We start from the raw sequence: 20551 nt of genomic DNA on the forward strand, positions 1-20551 counted from the left end.
GAAATCAGATCTTCTGACTTTTTTTTTGTAGGGCTCTTTCTACTATAATACTTGCATCCATTAGGGCTCAGTCAGGAAAATAGAAATCATTCTAGATCTTTCAAACAGAATGATTTATTAGAGGAAACCTGTTTACATTAGCCATGAAAGAGACAAGACAGTGAACAGGGAAGAGTGAAACAACTGAGAGGATAGCAATCGCAGGGAGGTGCTACCATTTCTAGAGCTAGATCTGTTACCAGAGCCCACGTGGTGAGGGCTATGACTAGGGCAGGGGCTGCTCAGCAGAAGCAGGGATCATGGACATGGGTGCTGGAGTCTTGGAAAAGGTGCAGCCATTTATCAGAGAAGCCAACCAAGAAAGAGAGAGACATATCTGGCTCCTTCCTTCATCTTATCCTTCATTCTTCTATTTGTATCTCTCCTCCCTTTTCTGATATTTGCTTTTTTGGAAATAGGTATGTGGTAATCCTGATAGTATTACTTAGGGAAATATGTAGCTATGAACTAAGAAAAAACACGGCATGTCTAATAACATAGCTCTAAAGGGGCATAATTAAAGGGTTAAAAAGAAGCAAACTCCCAGTAAGATAATTAGTAATACTTAATTATTATATAAACAATAAATATTATATTATTCACAATAGCCAAAACACGGAAACAACCTAAGTGTCCATTGATGGGTGGATGAATGGATAAAGATAATGTGGTGTGCATACATACATATATATATATAAATATATATATACACACACACACACACACAATGGAATATTATTCAGCTATAAAAAGAAGGAAATCTTGCTATTTGCAACAACATGAATGAACCTTCAGGGCACCACGCTAAGTGAAATAAGTCAGGCAGAGAAAGACAAATATGATATGATATCACTTATATGTAGAATCTAAAAATGCTGGACTCCTAGAAACAGAGAGTAAAGCAGTGACTGTCAGGCGCTGGAGGGTGGGGAAATGGGGAGATATTGGTCAAAGGGTACAAAGTTCCAGCTGTAAGATAAATAAGTTCTGAGGAAAAATAAATATTACACAAATAGTAAATGCTAAAATTAGACATGGTCATTGTGCCGTTTATTGTTTTATCCTCATCTCACCTTTTACTGTAATTACACCTCTTTGTTTTTTCCTATTACAGGAAAGGGAGAAAAATAAAGAGGAAGAAGAACGAGAAAGAGAAGAGGGGATGGGAATCATCAGAGAGACAAATGTGAGAGAATCAAGAAGGCACAGACAATACAGGCAGAAAAGCAAGGCTAGTAACTGCAGTTATAGATTAAAATATTGAAACAATACTACATGTACAGCATTTTAATGGACATTCTCCCCACTTGAATGAGAAGAAGAAGGGATTGGGAATGGGAAAGAATAGATATCAAACAAACCCACCTCCTACTGCATTATTTTCGGCTGACCTTGATTTCTTCCCACCAGAGTAGGTTCCACAGATGTTTAATTTTCTGAGCTAGTAGTATGTTTTAATGAATATTGTACACAACGTTTTTTCTTATGACTTAAACTCATCTAGACTCAAGAGTCTAAGTTTGGACAGCAGAAAGAAGCATAAACAGTAAAAGGAAGTATCTATCTTCCTACAGAAGAGAAAATGCTTAAAAGTTGACCATAAACAGGGGAGAGAAACCAGACAACCGTATTGTGGTTCAGTTCTTTTTGTTTACTCATTACTGTCAGGGCTAGTCTAGCTGCCCCTCTGAGCAATTTGCTCTGCTTTAACTTTGTCAGTTTCTATTCATCACCTAGCTCTTGTCTCCAATTATGGTCAGGTAATTGTTTGTCACCTCTTATCTCCACTTGAAAATGTTTATATGTTGATAGTCCTGTAACTTTAAACAGGTCACCAATTTTTAATAAGGTTAGGGTTCTTTTTATTTTCTTCCTTTCATGACTAAGAGATACTGAAGAACATACAGACCACTGTTAAGTAATTTATACCAAAGGCACCCAATATCATGACAGAATTCAGGATGTGGTGGGAGACTGGCAGGTGGGGAAGGAGACAGAGAAAAGTAGTTGGCAGGACCTGTGTGTATCATCTTCTTAGTTTAGAAGCCCATATGGTGCTTCATAATGCTCTGCTCAATTGCCATATAGTTTTAGTCTACATCCTATTAAAAATAAACTCTATTAAGAAGGTATCTCAGATAAATTATAAATCTCATATTATAATTTACAAGAAGTTTTCAGGAGGAGTGTTTTGAGTTTAATATAGACTGACCTTGAAAGATAAATTGAGACATCTATTTTTTTAATGAAAAAACATACTTATTTCTGAAAGGTGTTTCCACTATTTAAAAATTACAAATTACATGTCTTTGATTAAAATAAGGTTAAGTGCAATTTTATTGTCATGAACAAAATAATACAAAACAAAATATAACAAATAACCCCCACCCCCAAAATACCCCCCCCCCCACTTTATTGTTCATCATGGAGGTATGGCCTGTTCCTCCTGTGGCTTGTTGTATGAAGGTGTAAGTCCTAATTTTAAACCCTGGAGATGAACTACTCAAAAGAAATCACAGTCCCTGACCTTTAGAATCTTGTAATTTAGTTTATCTGATGAGATATAGCTACAAGAGCAACTTGTAGTGGCTCACCTCAATAGTCAGTGACCTATTAGGGACTAATCTCACAGTCAGTAGTATGCTGCTTGGAATTAGCCATACCAACCTGTAAGTTCTATTTAATTTTTCAGGACAAATTTTGGAAAACATAAATAAATATAATTAAAGGTAATGACTTTATTTTCTATAACCTCATTGATATTTTTATATCTGAGCTATTTACACTATCAACACTTTCATATATATTCAGTTACAAAACATTTGGTAGTCTTCAATATTCGCATTGACTGTATCAGTGTAAGAGGGCCACCCTGTCCTCTGACAGCTATACTTCTACTTTCCACTGCTTCCTGGATTTGTAACTTAACAAAACAGAGCAGCTTCCTTGAATAGGCTCACTCAGAGCACACTCACAAAAACACAGGCTCCTACAAAAGCCAAAGGGAAAAGGATATATGGAAGCAATGCACATCAATGATAATTTTTACAAAGGTACTCACCCTCTGATCTCCTTTATCATTGTGCTGTAAGTTCTGGCTTTTGAATCTGGAGACATATGCTTATTTTCATTAGCATGATTTCCCCCTAAAAGACAAATATGGGGCTTTGTCAGAAAATTCAATGAAAATTGAGAAATGGATTATTATCTTGACAATTGGCTTTTATGAACTACTTGGACATCTTTAAGAACCAAAGATTTATCATCCATTGACATAAATCCATGGTGTAGAAATTCTAAAGACATACCATGGAATCAAGAGAGTTCCATTACCAAAATAGGTATTGTTATTTTATTCTTAATAGAATAATAGAATATGCTTAAAGAATAAAAATGAGATTCATAATAATCATAAATACTAAAAAATACAAAGAATTTAAACAAGTTTTACACTTAGAATATATGAGGTATTATATAATTTAATTCATATGGTTTGAGCAAAATGATAGAATGAGACTGGCAAATCAAATATTCTAGTTAATAAACAGTAACAATGTGAACATTAACAGTCTCTTAATGAGGTCATTATTATAAGCAAACAAGTTATAAAATTTGAAAAAAATGGCATACAATAAATACATAAACTATATTTAGTTTTTCTTTCCTGATTCCAAAGTTATGTCAGCCTTATTATTTGGACTATAAATTAGTCCCATATAGCAACCAACTAGCATGGTACTCAGTAAACATTTATTGAAGAATAAATATGTGGAAGCAGATGCTAACATGGTTCTAGTTGAGGGAATGAATGGGTAACATTACATACTATATGTGGCATTTACATTGACTTTACAAAAAAGTTTAATTCATACAGAATATTAGATATTTTCATACATTTCCAGTGATTTTTTTATCCCAAATTTACTTGATAAAACTACTTGGTAGCCGTTCAAAAAATTTGGCATTTTCTCTAGTGTTAAAAAGTAATTTGGTCTTAAAGCACATACATAGATACATCTGTTAAATAAAGGATAAAAATACATCTATTTTTTGTTAAATTGAGCATAGTTAAAAATAATCATGGAATATATGTTAACATATTTTGAAATATTTAAGGTTGAGTTTTTAACTTTATACATTTTCGTGAAATTATATAGGTTTAGATATTATAAAATGATAAACTAATTTGAAAAGGCAACACCTAATTTAAAAATTATCTAATAAAAGCAATTTATTTTATAATTACATAAATTAAACTAGGTTTTAACATATTTTCAGTAAATGTTTCTAAATGCCCAACATAAAATTCTCAAACTGATTTTAATTTTGATGCTTTGGACTTAGAATTGATAGGTTTATTAGCTGGAAAAGGAATTTTAATATCCAGGCACAGCCTTAAGCCAGTCATTTCCTGCTCTAGTCACATAAAACTTCATTTACAATAGTTAGTTTGGGATTTTAAAACTTAATTAATATTTCCTTTTCTAACATGTGAAGGTAATTAAGTCAGAGCAGATCTGCCTATAAATATTCATGACTAAGTAACAAAATACTTCCAGATTTTCTTCTACGTTCTCTGCATTAATACTCCATTATCAGTCAAATTAATTAAATATGAACAAATACAGGCCTAATGGTCAGTCTAGAATGGTTTTAAAAGTAATTTAGATGTGTAATCGTTTTTCATAAATATTAGAGGTTAAGCCTCACAAGAACAGTCCAAGGTTGGCAGGGCGGCTTTTCTTACATCTCTTTATTTTGTAATGATAGCTCTGATTTATTGACTCTTTCCTTCAACGAAGGACCATGGTGACTATGTTACATGCATTATCTCCCTGTGACTTCATGACAACCTAATGAAGCAAGTTCTATGATTAGTGATACTTTATAGCTGAGGAAACTGCAAATATCAAGTAGTTTCCCTGAAGATTACTGAATTGGTAAATGGTGAGCCTGGAAATAGATACAGGCTTATCTTTACCACTTTTGGCTTCTTATCATAGATGAAGAAATTGAAATATAAAAAAGCTTAAGATGACTAGCAAGTTTAGATTACTAGGAAGGGGCAGGGTCAGAAGCTGAACCCAGTACTAGTCCTAAAGTACTTCCAACAAATATTTAGATTTAAAAACCTCTATTCACATGTAGTGAAGATTTTCTCTTGTGTAGTCTACTTGTAAGATAACTGCTAGATTAATTTTGGAATTAAATGCGGAACATTTGGAAGGAGCCAAATAATTTAAGCTATTTTGCTTATATTGCACAAAGCAAATAAGAATAGAGATGAAGTTCAGTTAAAAAACAAGTTTAAAAAACTGGGGGGAAAAACCCCCTAAATTCTCTGAATTAACAACTTATGAAGAACCAACTATAGGTCAGTATCTTTTCATACATTATATCTCTTACTCTTCACAATACCTATGGAAGATATGGTTGTTCATGCATTTATTTAACTAATATTGGTGGAGCACCTACTTTATTCCAAGCACTGTTCTAAGTGCTGTAGGTATATCAGCAAGCAAGAGAGACATGGTCCCTGTTTTCATGGAGCTTACATGTGAGAAAGAGCAACACAACACAAACAAGTAAATACAGGATGATGTGATTTAAAGTGTCACCAGAAGTGGACTGGTATTTTTGGTTGGATGGAGAGACCAAGAATCCTGACAGCAGCACACATTTGAAGACATGAGGAGACAGGTGCTGGTGAAGGCGAGAGGAACCTCAAAAGCCCTAAGTGAGGAAAGAGCTTTGCATGTTTATTCAATAGAAAAAAGACCAGTGTGACTGGAGCAAAGTCAGTGAGAGAGACAACATCAGGGTAAGTCATCCAGAAGGGTGCTTTCAATACATAAATCAGAGCCCATCACTCTCTTGCTGACAATCCTTCAAAAGTGTCCCATTACACATAGAACAAAATCCTCCAAATTTTCAAAGGCCTCCAAGGTTCCACACAGATATAACTCTTGCCATCAATTCAACCACTCATCCTCTAGTTTACATCCCACCAGCAACACCCCACCTTGCTGGCCGTCCCATGTGCCAAGTATCCCTAGCCTCAGGATGCTTTTATTGCTCTTCCCTCTGCTTGGAATTTTCTTTCTATGGATATGTACATGGCTTCGTGTTTTCATTCATTTCATTTTCATTCTCTGCTCAAATGTTACAACCTTGGGGAAGCCTTCCATGATTATCAGTAAAATCTAATCCCCTCCTATCCCTGTCTTTTCCTTTATGCTGCTTTTTCCAGTTGCTATGGCTGCATAAGACATTACATCAAAACTTAATTGTTTAAAATAACAATAATCATTTGTTATCTTTCACAGTGTCTGTAGGTCAGGAATTTGAGAGTAGTTTAGCTGGGCAATTCTGGCTTGGGGTCTTTTATGAAGTTGCAGTCAGACAGCTGTGTCTGGGGTCACCTGTCAGCTTTCATTCACATGACTGGTACCTGGTCTGGGAAGACTCAAAAGGCTGGGGACTGGAACAACTGGGGTTCCTATGTGACCTTTCTCTTTCTCTATAAGGTCTCTCCAGCATAGTGGCTTCAGGGTAGTCAGAATTCTTACATAATGGCTCAAGGCTCCAAAGGCAAATGTCCTGAGAGAGACTGAGGCATAAGCCATATCACCATTTATGGCATAGCCTTTGCAAATCAGGCAATATCACTTCTGGGGCATTCTATTGGTTGGGGCAGTTACAAAGGTTTGCCCAGCTTCAAGGGAGGAACTTATTTACAAAACAGAAATAGACTCACAGACATAGAAAACAAACTTATGGTTACCAAAGGGGAAAGGGGTAGGGGAGGGATAAATTAGGGTTTGGGATTAAAATATACACATACTATGTATAAAATAGATAACCAACAAGAACCTACTGTATAATACAGGAAACTATGCTCAATATCTTGTAATAACCTATAATGGAATGTAAAAAGAATATATATGTATAACTAACTCACCTTGCTGTACACCTGAAACTAACACAACATTGTAGATCAACTATATTTCAATTAAAAAAAAACTAAAGAAAGTTTCCCTTTAGTTAAAACAAAAAAAGAATTTAAGTGTACTAGCTTTGGAATTACACACTAGGTTTAAATCCTAACTCTGTCATGTACTAGCTGTAGAGCTCAATCTCTCCTACGTCAGTTTCCTTACTGATAAAATGTGTACAATTATTGAAATACTGATGCAAGATTGACAGACAATGTATGTCTGGAAAAAGCACTTGAAAATAATGTCCATTAAATATAGTTTAAAATGCATCAAAATCTTATTAGTAAAACTGTGGGACTTACATAACAGACAGATGGAGCAATAAAACAGCACAGATGCTTCAGGGACAAAATACCAGTATATATAAAAATATATTGTTTGATAAAGGCTGCAATACAAATCAGTGAGGGCAGAAGAAAAATTTCAACAAATGGTTCCAGACTTTGGGTGAAATCTCTGGGAAAAATTAGCTAGATGTGTACTTTTCACATAAATTCCATATAAATTAGATCATTAAATAAATAAAATAAAACTGTTAATCAATTAGAATAAAATTGAAGTCATTAAGTATTGGATATCAACATGGGGAAAAGCCTCCAAGGCAAAAGAACAATAGCAGAATAACAGAATAAATAAACAGATTTGACTACATAAAAATTAGGTCTAAATGACACCAAAAAAAATTATGAAAAGTAAATTACAAATGGTAAACAAGAAAAATACTTTCATCATTCGTGGTAAGCCAAAGGTTAATATAAATACCTAAAGAACATTTACAAATCAGTAATAAAAATTGTAAACTCTGTAAGAGAAAAATGAACAAAAAGTGGAGCAAGTATTTTGTTAAAGTGGTACAAAGAGTCAAAAAAAAAGTTAATACAAAAAAATTTCAATAACCAATTTAAAAACACATTTTTGCTTATCCTACTGGTAAATAATTTGAAAGAAAAATAGGTAATATTATTAGTTAGTGTACCCTGAGATTGGAGCATTCACAGATTGCAGATGAGGGAATAAATTTGAGTAAATGTTAAGGAACTAATACTAGATTTATAATCCTTGACACAATATGCTTTCTATAAAAATTTATCTTAAGAAATAGAGAGGGTTCTAACAGCTGTTGGGGAAAGGTTGTGGTAGAGAGAATGGCAAGAAGGGGTTAATATTGAGTTATTACCAGGGATAGAACTGAACGTACTTGGAGTGTGGGAGTGGGACATGAAGGACAAGTAGGAGCCAAGAACAAAATTTCCTGAATATTAAAAAATACATACAACTATTGTGTAAAATAATACAAAAAAATCCAAAAAAGCAAAATAAAAAAGTTATTTTAAAAAATGAAAGTGCCAGTTTACATGGAAATTTGGAGGAAAAGCTGGTTTGAAATAGATAATAAGTTAATTTTTAAACTTGAGTTGAATGTGTGCCAACAGGGTATTAAAGATACATTCAAATATCTCCCTTAGTTTTTATTATGTAATATATGAGCATAGTAAAAAAAAAAAAAACAAAGATCGAATAGGAGAGAAAGTTACACAATATCAAATTTCCTACTGACTTTCCTGTAACTACTACAAGTCCTACTCTTCATTAGTAGCCACCTTGAATTGTCATTTACTTCCTCTGGTGATCAGTTCCATATTCATGGAACGCAAACCTCGATATTTTGATCTATCAACATCAAATATTACTTGATGTCTTCATACTATGAGAGACCAGGAACTTGTCCTCTCTTCCTAATTTTCTTAAGTTGAATTATTACTTTTGGATTCTATTGGTAATAATTGTAACATATTATATGTACACTTCTGTAAGAAGTTTACACTTAAACTATGTCTTGACTGATCAGCTTCAGACAATATTGTTGAAATCCCTCAATATAAACTGAGTGTATCAGTGATTATAAACTTTCTTCCACCTCTCATCCCCCTGTTTTTCTCCCAATATCTGGAGGCTGTACTATCACTTTTATTAAGGTTTAGAACATTTATATTTTATTCTGTAAATATAATAAAATAATTCATATTTTGCCTAGAGGTTGAATTCTGAAAACTTAAACAGATAAGTAGCATTTGATAATTTTATAATTATGTAACTATTATTGATATAGAATATACTACATATTTAGGACCCATTGAGAAAGAAATAGAATTCCTTTTTCTTTGCTTTTTAAACAACTTTATTGAGGTATAACTTGCACACCATAAAATTCATCCCTTTTCACTATACCATTTCAAGATATTTAGTAAACTTACCAAGTGATGCAAATCTTCATCATAATCCACCAATATTTTCATCACCCCAGTAAGGTCCCTCATGTCTATTTACAATTAATCCCCTTTCCTACCTGCCAGCCTCAGGTAAACATTAATCTACTTTCTGACTCTATAGATTTGACTTGTCTGGTTTTTTTCTCTTAGAAAAATGGTTTAAGATTTATACATGTTGTTGGGACTTCCCTGCTGGTGCAGTGGTTAAGAATCCACCTGCCAAAGCAAGGCACACAGGTTCAAGCCCTGGTGTGGGAAGATCCCACATGCCGCGGAGCAGCTAAGTCCATGTGCTACAACTACTGAGCCTGTGCTCTAGAGCCCGTGAGCCACAACTACTGAAGCCTGCGTGCCTAGTGCCCATGCTCCGCAACAAGAGAAGCCCACGCACCGCAACGAAGAGTAGCCCCTGCAGGCCGCAACTAAAGAAAGCCTGCGCACAGCAATGAAGACCCAATGAACCATAAATAAATAAATAAACAAATAAATAAATAAAAAGATGTATACATGCAGTAGCATGTGCCACTATTTCATTCCTTTTTATTGTTAGATAGTATTCCTTTGTTTTGATTTACCGTGTTTTGTTAGTCATTCATCAGTTGATGGACATTTGAGGTGTTTCCATTTTTTGGATATTATGAATAACTCTGCTATGAACATTTGTGTGCAGGTATTTGTGTGAACTTATATTTTTTATTTCTCTTACGCTGATACCTAGGAAATCTAATTTTGTATTTTTCTGCACCAGTCTGTGCAAAGGAAAATGTCCCAATTATCAAGAGCATCTGGAGTTTTTTTTTCCATATGTCATTAATTACTTTGAATCATTCCATATTTTACAGTCTAACCTCGGCTTTTTTGTTCAGATTTTTTTCCCTCTAGAGATTTAAAACAATTTTTAAATTAATATGTCATAAATACCAGGGTATAAAGATATTACCCACAAACCTGCATATTTACACCCTGCTTAATAAAATACTTCCAGAACACTTGAGGAACCTTATGGATTTCACCTCAGTAGCATCTCCCTCTCTTCTTTCCAGAGATTACCATTATCCAGAGTTTATCATCTTTATACATTTAAATAAAAACTTTTACTAACTATAAATGTATTTCTCAATTAGTTAAAAAACAAACAAACAAATATTTATGCTGTTTAAATTCCTACTGGACCTGATTTTTTCTCAACGTTTATTTTTGTGAGATTTACCTATATGTATAGTTTTGTTTTGTTTTTTTTACTGAAAGTCATACATTTTCATTGCCATGTTATATTCCATTTTGTGAATATGCCAACATTTACCCATTTTTGTTAACTGGAAGTTAACTGGTTAAATTTTTTTTTTTGGGTGGGGGCACTATAATCATTCTTTGTCACTGACCCAAGAATGTTTTCTATCAGCATCCAGGAAACTGTAGTAGGCTGACCTGATAGCTTGTATAAAAGGTGAAATCTCAGAACAACCAGTTCTTAACATTATATTTTATTCATTAATAATATATATCAATTTTATTGACCTTTTCAAAGAGCCAACCTTCTATTTCATCGGTTGTCTCTATTGTTTTTCTGTTTTCTATTTCATTGATTTCTGCACTGATATTTATTTTCTTATTTTTAACTTATTTTGTGTTTAATTTGCTCATCCTCTTCAAGTTTTTTAATGTCAATCCTGAGGTCATTAATAGGAGAGCTTTGTTTATTTTTAAAACAGTAATATAGTGCTATAAATTTCCCCATAGGTACTGCTTTGGCTCATCTCACAGATTTTAATATGTTGTGTTTTCATCTTCATTCAGTTCAGAATACTTTCTTATGTCCCTTTTATTTTCTTCTTTGACCTGTGGATTATTTAAAAGTGTATTATTTAGTTTCCAAGTATTTGGGTATTTTCCAGAGATCTCTGTTAGTGATCTCTAATTTAATTTCCCTGGGGTCAGAGAACATACTTGGTATGATTTGAATCCTTTTAATATTATTGAGACTTGTTTTATGGCCCAGAATGGGGTTTCCCTTGGTAAATATTCAATGTGTGCACTTTAAAATAATGTGTATTTGCTGTGTGGAGTGTACTATAAATGTCTATTATTCAAGTCTATTGATAGTGTTGTTCAGATCTTTTATATCCTTAATGGGTTTCTCTCTACCTGTTTTATCAGTTTTTTAAAGTGAGGAGTATCAAATATCTGACCATTTGAATGTAATTGTGAATTTGTGTACTTCTCCTTAGAGTTGCATTATTTTTGCTTCGTGTATTTGAAGCTTTGTTATTATGTGCATCTTCATTTTGACACCTTCATTTTATATAGGCGTTCCTGTGCATTCAAAAGGGTATTTATTATTATTTTCCCAATATTTGAAAATGTTTTTTAGCCTGGAAAATTTCAGAATATCTAATCTTCCATATTATTAAAAATTTACATCTTTTCTGGATTTTTTTTCTTGTCAGTTAAAATATAATGTGCTCTCACCAGTCAGAATGGCCATCATCAAAAAATCTAGAAACAATAAATGCTGGAGAGGGTGTGGAGAAAAGGGAACCCTCTTGCACTGCTGGTGGGAATGTGAATTGGTACAGCCACTATGGAGAAGAGTATGGAGGTTCCTTAAAAAACTAAAAATAGAACTACCATATGACCCAGCAATCCCACTACTGGGCATATACCCTGAGAAAACCATAATTCAAAAAGAGTCATGTACCAAAATGTTCATTGCAGCTCTATTTACAATAGCCCAGAGATGGAAACAACCTAAGTGTCCATCATCGGATGAATGGATAAAGAAGATGTGGCACATATATACAATGGAATATTACTCAGCCATAAAAAGAAACAAAACTGAGCTATTTGTAATGAGGTGGATAGACCTAGAGTCTGTCATACAGAGTGAAGTAAGTCAGGAAGAGAAAGACAAATACCGTATGCTAACACATATATATGGAATTTAAGAAAAAAAAAATGTCATGAAGAACCTAGGGGTAAGACAGGAATAAAGACACAGACCTACTAGAGAACAGACTTGAGGATATGGGGAGGGGGAAGGGTGAGCTGTGACAAAGCAAGAGAGAGGCATGGACATATATACACTACCAAAAGTAAGGTAGATAGCTATTGGGAAGCAGCCACGTAGCACAGGGAGATCTGCTCGGTGCTTTGTGACCGCCTGGAAGGATGGGATAGAGAGGGTGGGAGGGAGGGAGATGCAAGAGGGAAGAGATATACTTTGTTATAAAGCAGATAAAAGAGATACTTTGTTATAAAGCAGAAACTAACACACCATTGTAAAGCAATTATACCCCAATAAAGATGTTAAAAAAATAAAAATATAATGTGTTCTTATTTAATCAATAAAATAATTAATGTTTTTAGTTTTTTGAGATTCTTGATAAATTTAATCCAATTTTTTTCTTGAAGTCATCCTTTTGGATCCCTTTGATTTCTTGTTTTAATTTGAACTAATTTCTTCTTAACCCTTCTTCACAGATGTAAACCTCGGATTTTGTTTTTAATCTCCATGGCTAGGTTAGGTACATGCCTCTGATTTTAGTCACTAATTACTTTTTTGATTTTGAGGTGTACTGACTCATGTAATTATTTTAGAAGAGTATTTGAGTGATATGTTCTTTGAATTTGGTGTGTCTGAATATGTCATTTACCTTTGTCATTTTGTTATAGTTTGCTGGGTGTGGAATTCTGAGTTTAAAACTATTTGCCCTTTAATTCATTACATGGTGCCAGTATAATCTTAATATAAAAACCAATAAAGTTAGTGCCACAAATATTTAGAACAATTTCACTTATGGATAAGGATATAAACTTTCTAAACAAAATGAACATCAGCAATGCATTAAAAACAATAACACATTATGACAAATTATTTCGGAAATACTCGTTCATGATCAGTGAACCAACTGAAATAAATAATTATCAATATATTACAATCTAAAGGAGAAAAGTCATGCAACTGTATCAATAACAATAAATGCTAACAATTTCATAAGGCGGTTACCATGTGCCAGATGCTGTTCTAAATTCTTTATGTATAGTAACTCATTTAATCCTTATATCAACCTTATGAGGAAGGTGATATTTATTATGCTCCTCTACACGTGAGAAGACAGACACATAATAGTAACTTAAAAAGATCATATTGTTCTCTAAGTCAAAGAACAGGGATTCAAACTCAGGTAGTCTGGATCCAGAGTTTATGCTGTATTATATTGTGTCATTAATAGATACTGAAAAATCATTCTATAAATTTTTGTTAACATTCCAATTAATAAGAATAAAGGAACTACTTATTATAATAGAGATAATTTACCTGTATATAGAGTTAAAGCAAAAGAGATTGAACATCTGAGAGATGAGACATATTGGATCAATTTTTGCCCTATATTTTCTCAATTCCCCTCAGAACTAACATTGAATGTTTTGTTTTACGAAGTGTATTTTAATTTCTTAGAATCCATTCTTGTTGTCTTATTTCTCTTTCTCATGTCAAAATTTTTTGGTTTAGTTTAATTTTATGAGTGCAACATTTCAAAATTTTCTCAACATATTAATTAGAAAAAAAAGTTGTATGCTATTCCCAAAGTTCTACTCTGTTCTCTTTAATGTGATTTATTTTATTTTTTATTTTATGAATGTATCTTGCAGACATTACTTATAAATTAGAAAAGAAAACTGCTTTAAATTCTCTACATTGACAGAAATAACTTTTTGATACTGCTTAAGGCTGAAGATTGTCTTGGCCAAGGATTTTAATAATAAACTGTTTTATGTAGCTTGTTCAAATTTTTATTTTATTTTATGAAACATATAATCCAATAATTAAGCATTTTTGTGTATTAAGTGTATAATCAGTATACTGTGAGTTCTTAAATATCGATTCAATATATGATAGAAGGGACATACTGAAAGCAAAGGGCAAATGAGTTTTAATGAGGAGATAAAATTCACCAACACACACTTAAGTAGAATAGACCCCATTCTTTACATTGCAATATTATTTGTAAGCTGGCCAGTGTGAGGGCTTGAAATTTCATGGCATAATTAGAAAATCATTGTGGCCTCAAAGACTTTGGTATCTTGGCTCATAAAACAGTAGTGGTGGAGTACTTGCTTTTTATGGAGATTTTTTCCCTGTGGTTTATCTTTGAGAACAGAATTCAGATGTTCGTTGACTATCTCATAACAACAGAGTCAGGTAAGAGATTATTAAGTGAATGTAGCTAGGATTATCAATGAAGGCACAGTGAAGGTAAAATCAGTACTTTCAGAGCAAAGACTAACTTATTTCTGACAACTCTGGTAACTGCTCAAAAAAGTGAGGCTGTGATTGTGTAAAGCTGTCTGCTAGCTAAAGACATTAAATTCAGATCGAGTTCAGGAAATAGCTTGTTGGAGAGAGGAAAACTGAGGCTTCACTTGATTTAACCTCTTTTTTTTTTTTTTTCTAGAAACGGTTTATTTTCTGTCAACGTTATTTCCGTTTTGTGTTTGAGTCTGTGGAAGAACAGTTTAAGCCCACTCAGAAGTTGCTCCTACCCGTTCAGTGGCCAGAGCACTGGGGGCCGCAGACAGTCCTCGCTGGCGGCTGAGGCTCGGTCTCCAGTGGGGAACTGCTGGGTGGGCACAGAGGGCACCTGCGCCTTCAGACCCGTCTGTGACCTCGGGTGCAGTAGCACTGAGTTTGGGAGCTGGAGCAGGCCATTCACCCTGAAAGTCCCCCTTGGTCACAGCCTTCCCAAGAGCTGCCTGCGCTCCCTTTCCGTCTCTTCCGGAAGTGGAGATGGGGCTGATATCCCAGAGATGATTGCGGGAGATGGTGCCGCGCATGCGCAGGCCATTCCGGGCCAGCGTCCACCACGTCAGACCCCCGAGTGGGCTCCCCTGTTGTTGTCCCGGGATGGTAGCAGTGTCCACAGGGCGCAGAGGAGAGTCTGTGTCGCACGGGGCGATAGTGGGCGGGTTCACATAAAAGCCTCTGTGAGAGGCCGGTGGTGAGCCCTGGGAACGGTAGCCGCCAGAAGCCGTGGCTCGTGAAAGGCTGCCCGGATCCGGTTAGTGAAGGTTCCAGCAGTGAGGTGGTCAGTAATAGGAGTGGCCCTGGTGGCAGCAGCAAACTTCAGCCCAGCTTGCTGGCCAGTGTTCCTGGAGGATACGATGCTGGAATCAGCCGGTGTACAACGGCAACAATGGCACAAGCTGCTGGAAGAAGCGTCTCCCCTGTTCTCCTCAGATTTATGAGGTAGATGCCATCAGTTTTGCTTTTGTAGATGATTGTTCCATTTGGAAATCAAGGTTGTTGCCAACTAAGTGGGTTCCTGCTGCAAGAAATTTGAGGACAGCCTCCTCCTTCGTTTACAGAACGTCAGAGACTCAGGGCATTGTGAAAATTTCCCTTTAAGTTGCCACAGAAACTCGGAGGAGATATATGGATCCCTTTCTGGGTAGCATAGAAAAACTAACCCCTTCTAACTTGTAAATCAGAAGGCACTTTCTAGAAAATTTTGCAAAGATTTTTTTCTACATTTGACCCTTGAACAACACAGGTTTGAACCTGTGTGGATCTGCTTATACATGGATTTTTTTCAATAGTAAATACTGTAGTATTATCTGATCTGTGGTTGGTTGAATATGCTGACAGGGAAATGTGGATACTGAAGAATAGCAGATACTGGGGAACAATGTATATGGAGGGCTGACTATAATTTATATGCAGATTTTCCACTGAGGGCTGGCTGGGCACCTCTAGCTCCCGGGTTGTTAAAGAGTCAACTGTACATATTACAACTTTGACTAGATGCAGTCAGTGTTGTTTAGATAGACATAGTAACTTTATAGTGGAAGATTTCTGTTTTTTAAAGTTTACTTATTTATTTTAAATTTATTTAAAAATTTTTTTGGGGTGCATTGGGTCTTTGTCGCTGCACGCGGGCTTTCTCTCTGGTTGCTGCGAGCAGGGGTTACTCTTCGTTGAGGTGCGCAGGCTTCTCGTTATAGTGGCTTCTCGTTGTGGAGCATGAGCTCTAGGCGTGTGGGCTTCAGTAGTTGTGGCACATGGGCTCAGTAGTTGTGGCACGCGAGCTCTAGAGCGCAGGCTCAGTAGTTGTGGCGCACGGGCTTAGTTGCTCCACGGCATGTGGGATCTTCCCGGACCAGGGCTCAAACCTGTGTACCCTGCATTGGCAGGCAGATTCTTAACTACTGTGCCACCAGGGAAGCCCCTGGAAGATTTCTTGTCAGTAAAATCATAGTGTTTATTTTGAAGGACTGGATTTAAATCTGAGGACTGTCTTTATTTCTCAATTGTCTCAACTGTTAATCGGGAATATTACCTACCTCATGGGCTTTTTGTAAGAATTTTAAAAAGTAATACTGTTAGGTACTGGGAACAGTGTCTGACACATAGTGAGCACTCAATAAATGTTAGATATTGTTACCTATCTACTGTCTATGAATATCTCTACCTTAAACCTCAAGGTAACAGGCAAGCTTCTTGCAGGGAGGAATAAAACTACATTTGTGTCTCCAAACAAACAACAAGAGATATTGCTTTTAAGTATATTTTTCTTAGCAGCTTGCAGATAGCAATAGCTGTTATGAAGCTCATACTCAAGGTCTGTGCTTGTTTCAAAGAAAGCTCACCATGTGTTGGGAGCTTGGCAGATGACTCAGTTCTGATTCCTTTTATGTCCACTTTCTCTCATTTTTCTTCTAAAATGCACAAGCAGCACAGCATCAATTTCTCTCTTCTCCTCCATCTCCCTCTCTTCCCCTTCTCCTCCCCCCACACTCCTTTTCCTTCAACACAGGCACACAAGGATACACACCAGTTTCGTTTTATTTATTTTTTTAATCCCCAAAGGATTCACAGAGCAGTCTGTTTGCAGCTGCCGTGTTTTCCACTGGTTAAATTGGCAGTTACCTACTGTGTGGAGTTGCTAGGAGAAGGTGAATAAGCATGATTACAGCATCATCGTTGTACATATTTTTCAATAACAACCTGTGGAGCTCGGTGGTCTGTCTTCTGTACGGCTCTTATGTTATTTTCTCATTGTTGTCATTAGTATTTGTTGAATTTATTGTTAGAGCCTGGTATATTTTTAACTCTTGGTTCCAGATCAATTAGGAGACAAAAACCTTGGCATTTAAAACAGCCACTTTTTTCTCAGGGCGGTGCTGCTGATACTGTTTCCTACCATCTGTTTTCTTATTACATCCTGCCCTCCTTCCATTGGTAGAGAGGAATTCAGCTTCTTCTGGTGTGCTAAAGTCATTCACGTTTCTCTTGTGCATAATAGATCTCAGAAACTGTAGGAATTCTGATGTACTTCAGTGCACAGAGCAGTAACAAATGAGCTGCTTTGGGGGAGAGCTGGAGCGCTCAGTCGGTCAGTAGTACAGTAGCAGGCTCACATGTGTCGATTGTTTCTGTGAGGTCAGAGGATGTGTTTATACTGCTGTCTGCTTGAAGGGAGGTGATGCGGTGAGCAGTGGATATGCCTGTCAAAGTCAATAGCAATTCTGGCAGAAGCTGCCGTCAGCTTTGTAAATCTGCAATGTTTTGATAGATAAGAGATGCTACTGTATAACTGTTTTAAGATTTGTAGTGGACTGAGGAATGCTTGTTCTAGCTGCTGAAACTGACTAACTGTATTGCCCTAGGACTATCATCATGGGGTCTACTGCTACAGAAACTGAAGAATTGGAAAACACCACTTTTAAGTATCTCATAGGAGAACAGACTGAAAAAATGTGGCAACGCCTGAAAGGAATGTGAGTAAGCTCTTTGCTTGGTCTGTGTTTTTATCCACCTCTCTGACCAAAAAAATTTTGAATATTAACATGATGAATTGTTGGTACTTTCTGACTTTGTGGATTAGTGTTTCCTTTAGAAAGATTTTCTTTAAAAAAAAAATAAAACGTGTCAGTCTTAGCTAACAACTTGCTTGAAGGATGTATAGTTCTTTTGCACAGGTATGTTTTATGTAAAGTAAGGTAACTCCCTGAGAATTCACTTCACTATTAGACTACATGGCTTCTTTTAGACATTCTGTATGTGTTACTTAGATATGTGGCTTAGATATGCAGAAAAGTAATTATAAAAGCTGCTTGTCTGGGTACTTGCAGAAATAAAATTTGTCTCAGGTAAAAAGACAGATTACTACTAATATTTATTTGTGATTAGATTTTGAATAAAAAGGACAGGATTAATATGATAATAAATAACTATACTCCATTGTGCTTATTCCTTATGTCTTAATAATATTTTTTTAAGAAAAAAATGTTTATGTGGTAAAATTACTAGCAGCATACCAAACTTGCTTGAGAATTTTGGCTTAAATTAACCAATTCACTTCTAAGAGTACAGAATAGCTCATGGTGTAAACTAGACTTTAGTAAGATGGGTCAAGAAGTGTGCTTATGTCAAGCATGAAATGTTAAGTACCTGAGTCAAACTTTAATTGCAGTACTGTTTACCTTGCTGTTTAAACAGCATCTAGGTTTATTTCTGTGTATGTAACTAGTTCCTGTTTAGTGTTCCAGCACACTATGTTTACATGCTTTATTTTAATTATGTCATAATTTTAAAATCAGATTTAATTTTTTAAAATATGAAATATGAATATTTACAGGCCATTGCAATTGCTTAGTATGTTTGCAGACTTCAAATGAAAATATGTTTGCTTTTCTATAATAATAGCTAAAGGAATCCTATACCATGAGAAACACAGGTTTTCTAGGATTTGTATTTCTAATGTTGTATACACATATTATTGTATAAAATGCAACATTTGAGTAAATTTAGTGTTGCTGTTTATCAAAATCTATGATTTTTTTTAAAAGAAAAATGATATCAAACTTTGTTAGGTAAAAATTCCTTCTACTTTCTTCCATTTGAATATATTCAATGATGTTTATATAATTAGTGTTCTCTGTATATTTTCTTATACTTGAAGTAATACATGGCATTACAGTGCACTGGTTTAAGAGCACACTAATAATGCAAACAACGTTTACCAGAGAATAACTTTTAAAAAGGAAGCCATCTTTACATCATTTGAATGAATTAGAGAAATATGTTTACAAGATTCATTGAAGATTTAGAAATCACAGTTTTTTGTAAAGGTGGTTCTCTAGGGAAACAAATAATCCTATAAAAGCAAATAACAGCTTACAAAATTAATCAGCATAGATGAAAATTAAACATTGGCAGTCATCAGCTGATTTGTATCCTAACCTAATGAGTGGATGAACATCTGTACCGGAAAAATTATATTTCATATTACAACCTATTTTAGATTTTTTCCCTTTAGCAGGACAGGATGGTTCTGGTTTGTTTGTTTTGTTCAGTTTGTCTTTGTTCTCTTTTTCTGCAGTTATTTGAATGTATGAAGATGTATGGTAGTGAGTGTATGCATATGTCTTTAAAAAATTTGAAAAGTGAATTTGTGTTTACCTAACATTTTACAGCAAAGTTATCCAACTTTCACACAATCAGTTGATCTCAAAGATCAACTGTCATATTTTTTCAGGAGAGGGTGATAGAGTCATTTAGCAGTAGAGCTTCATGACAATATTCAACATGGATGTAGGATATAATTATATATGTACCTATATAAATTTTGAATTGTGTCTATATAGCACCACTGAATGACCACATAGAGACACTGAATGACCAAATTACTGATAACTAGGTTTTTTAAAATAATTATTGCTAAACTGATGGAAATGACTGATTGCTTTTGCATTAAAGCAAGAAAGAATTTTCATTTTGGTACTACTATTTTAACTTGTACTTGAAGACATTTCCAGTATTCTAGGTTCAGAATTGTCAAAACAAGAAGCTCTAAATCTAAAATCTGCATGACTAATGACACCCAAATTGTTTAATTATGGTCTTTTGTGTAGTCTAAATTCAAAGAAATGATATGAGGGACTCCCTATTCCATTGCTGAGATTGTCTTGCCTATTTAAAATCTTATATTGATTCAAACAGAATTTTAGCTTATCAAAATGTCTAGTGCTAGAATTCCACTTTTAAGTAATGGCAATTAAAATCATGTTACTCATGAAAGCTATTAAATAATTTTCTTAGTTTGGCAAAAAAGACTCAATGAAGGCCTTTAAATACTTGTTTGGAAAGTGATTTTTTCATCTTTAACTGCAAACTTTACAAATGCATTTATTTATTTCAACAGGATATTGAAATAAGTACATTTTTGAGGTTAAATAAAAATA

The 20551-nt window shown here is 34.8% G+C and overlaps 1 pseudogene; it reads right to left on the minus strand.

The window, feature by feature from the left end:
* Nucleotides 1-14694: 14694 nt before the first annotated feature.
* LOC113605091 (40S ribosomal protein SA-like) lies at nucleotides 14695-15602 on the minus strand (annotated as a pseudogene).
* Nucleotides 15603-20551: the final 4949 nt, after the last annotated feature.

Source organism: Aethalodelphis obliquidens, unplaced genomic scaffold, assembly GCF_003676395.1.
Source record: "Aethalodelphis obliquidens isolate GAN/ISIS:26980383/991018 unplaced genomic scaffold, ASM367639v1 scaffold2, whole genome shotgun sequence".
NCBI classification, from domain to species: Eukaryota; Metazoa; Chordata; class Mammalia; order Artiodactyla; family Delphinidae; genus Aethalodelphis; species Aethalodelphis obliquidens.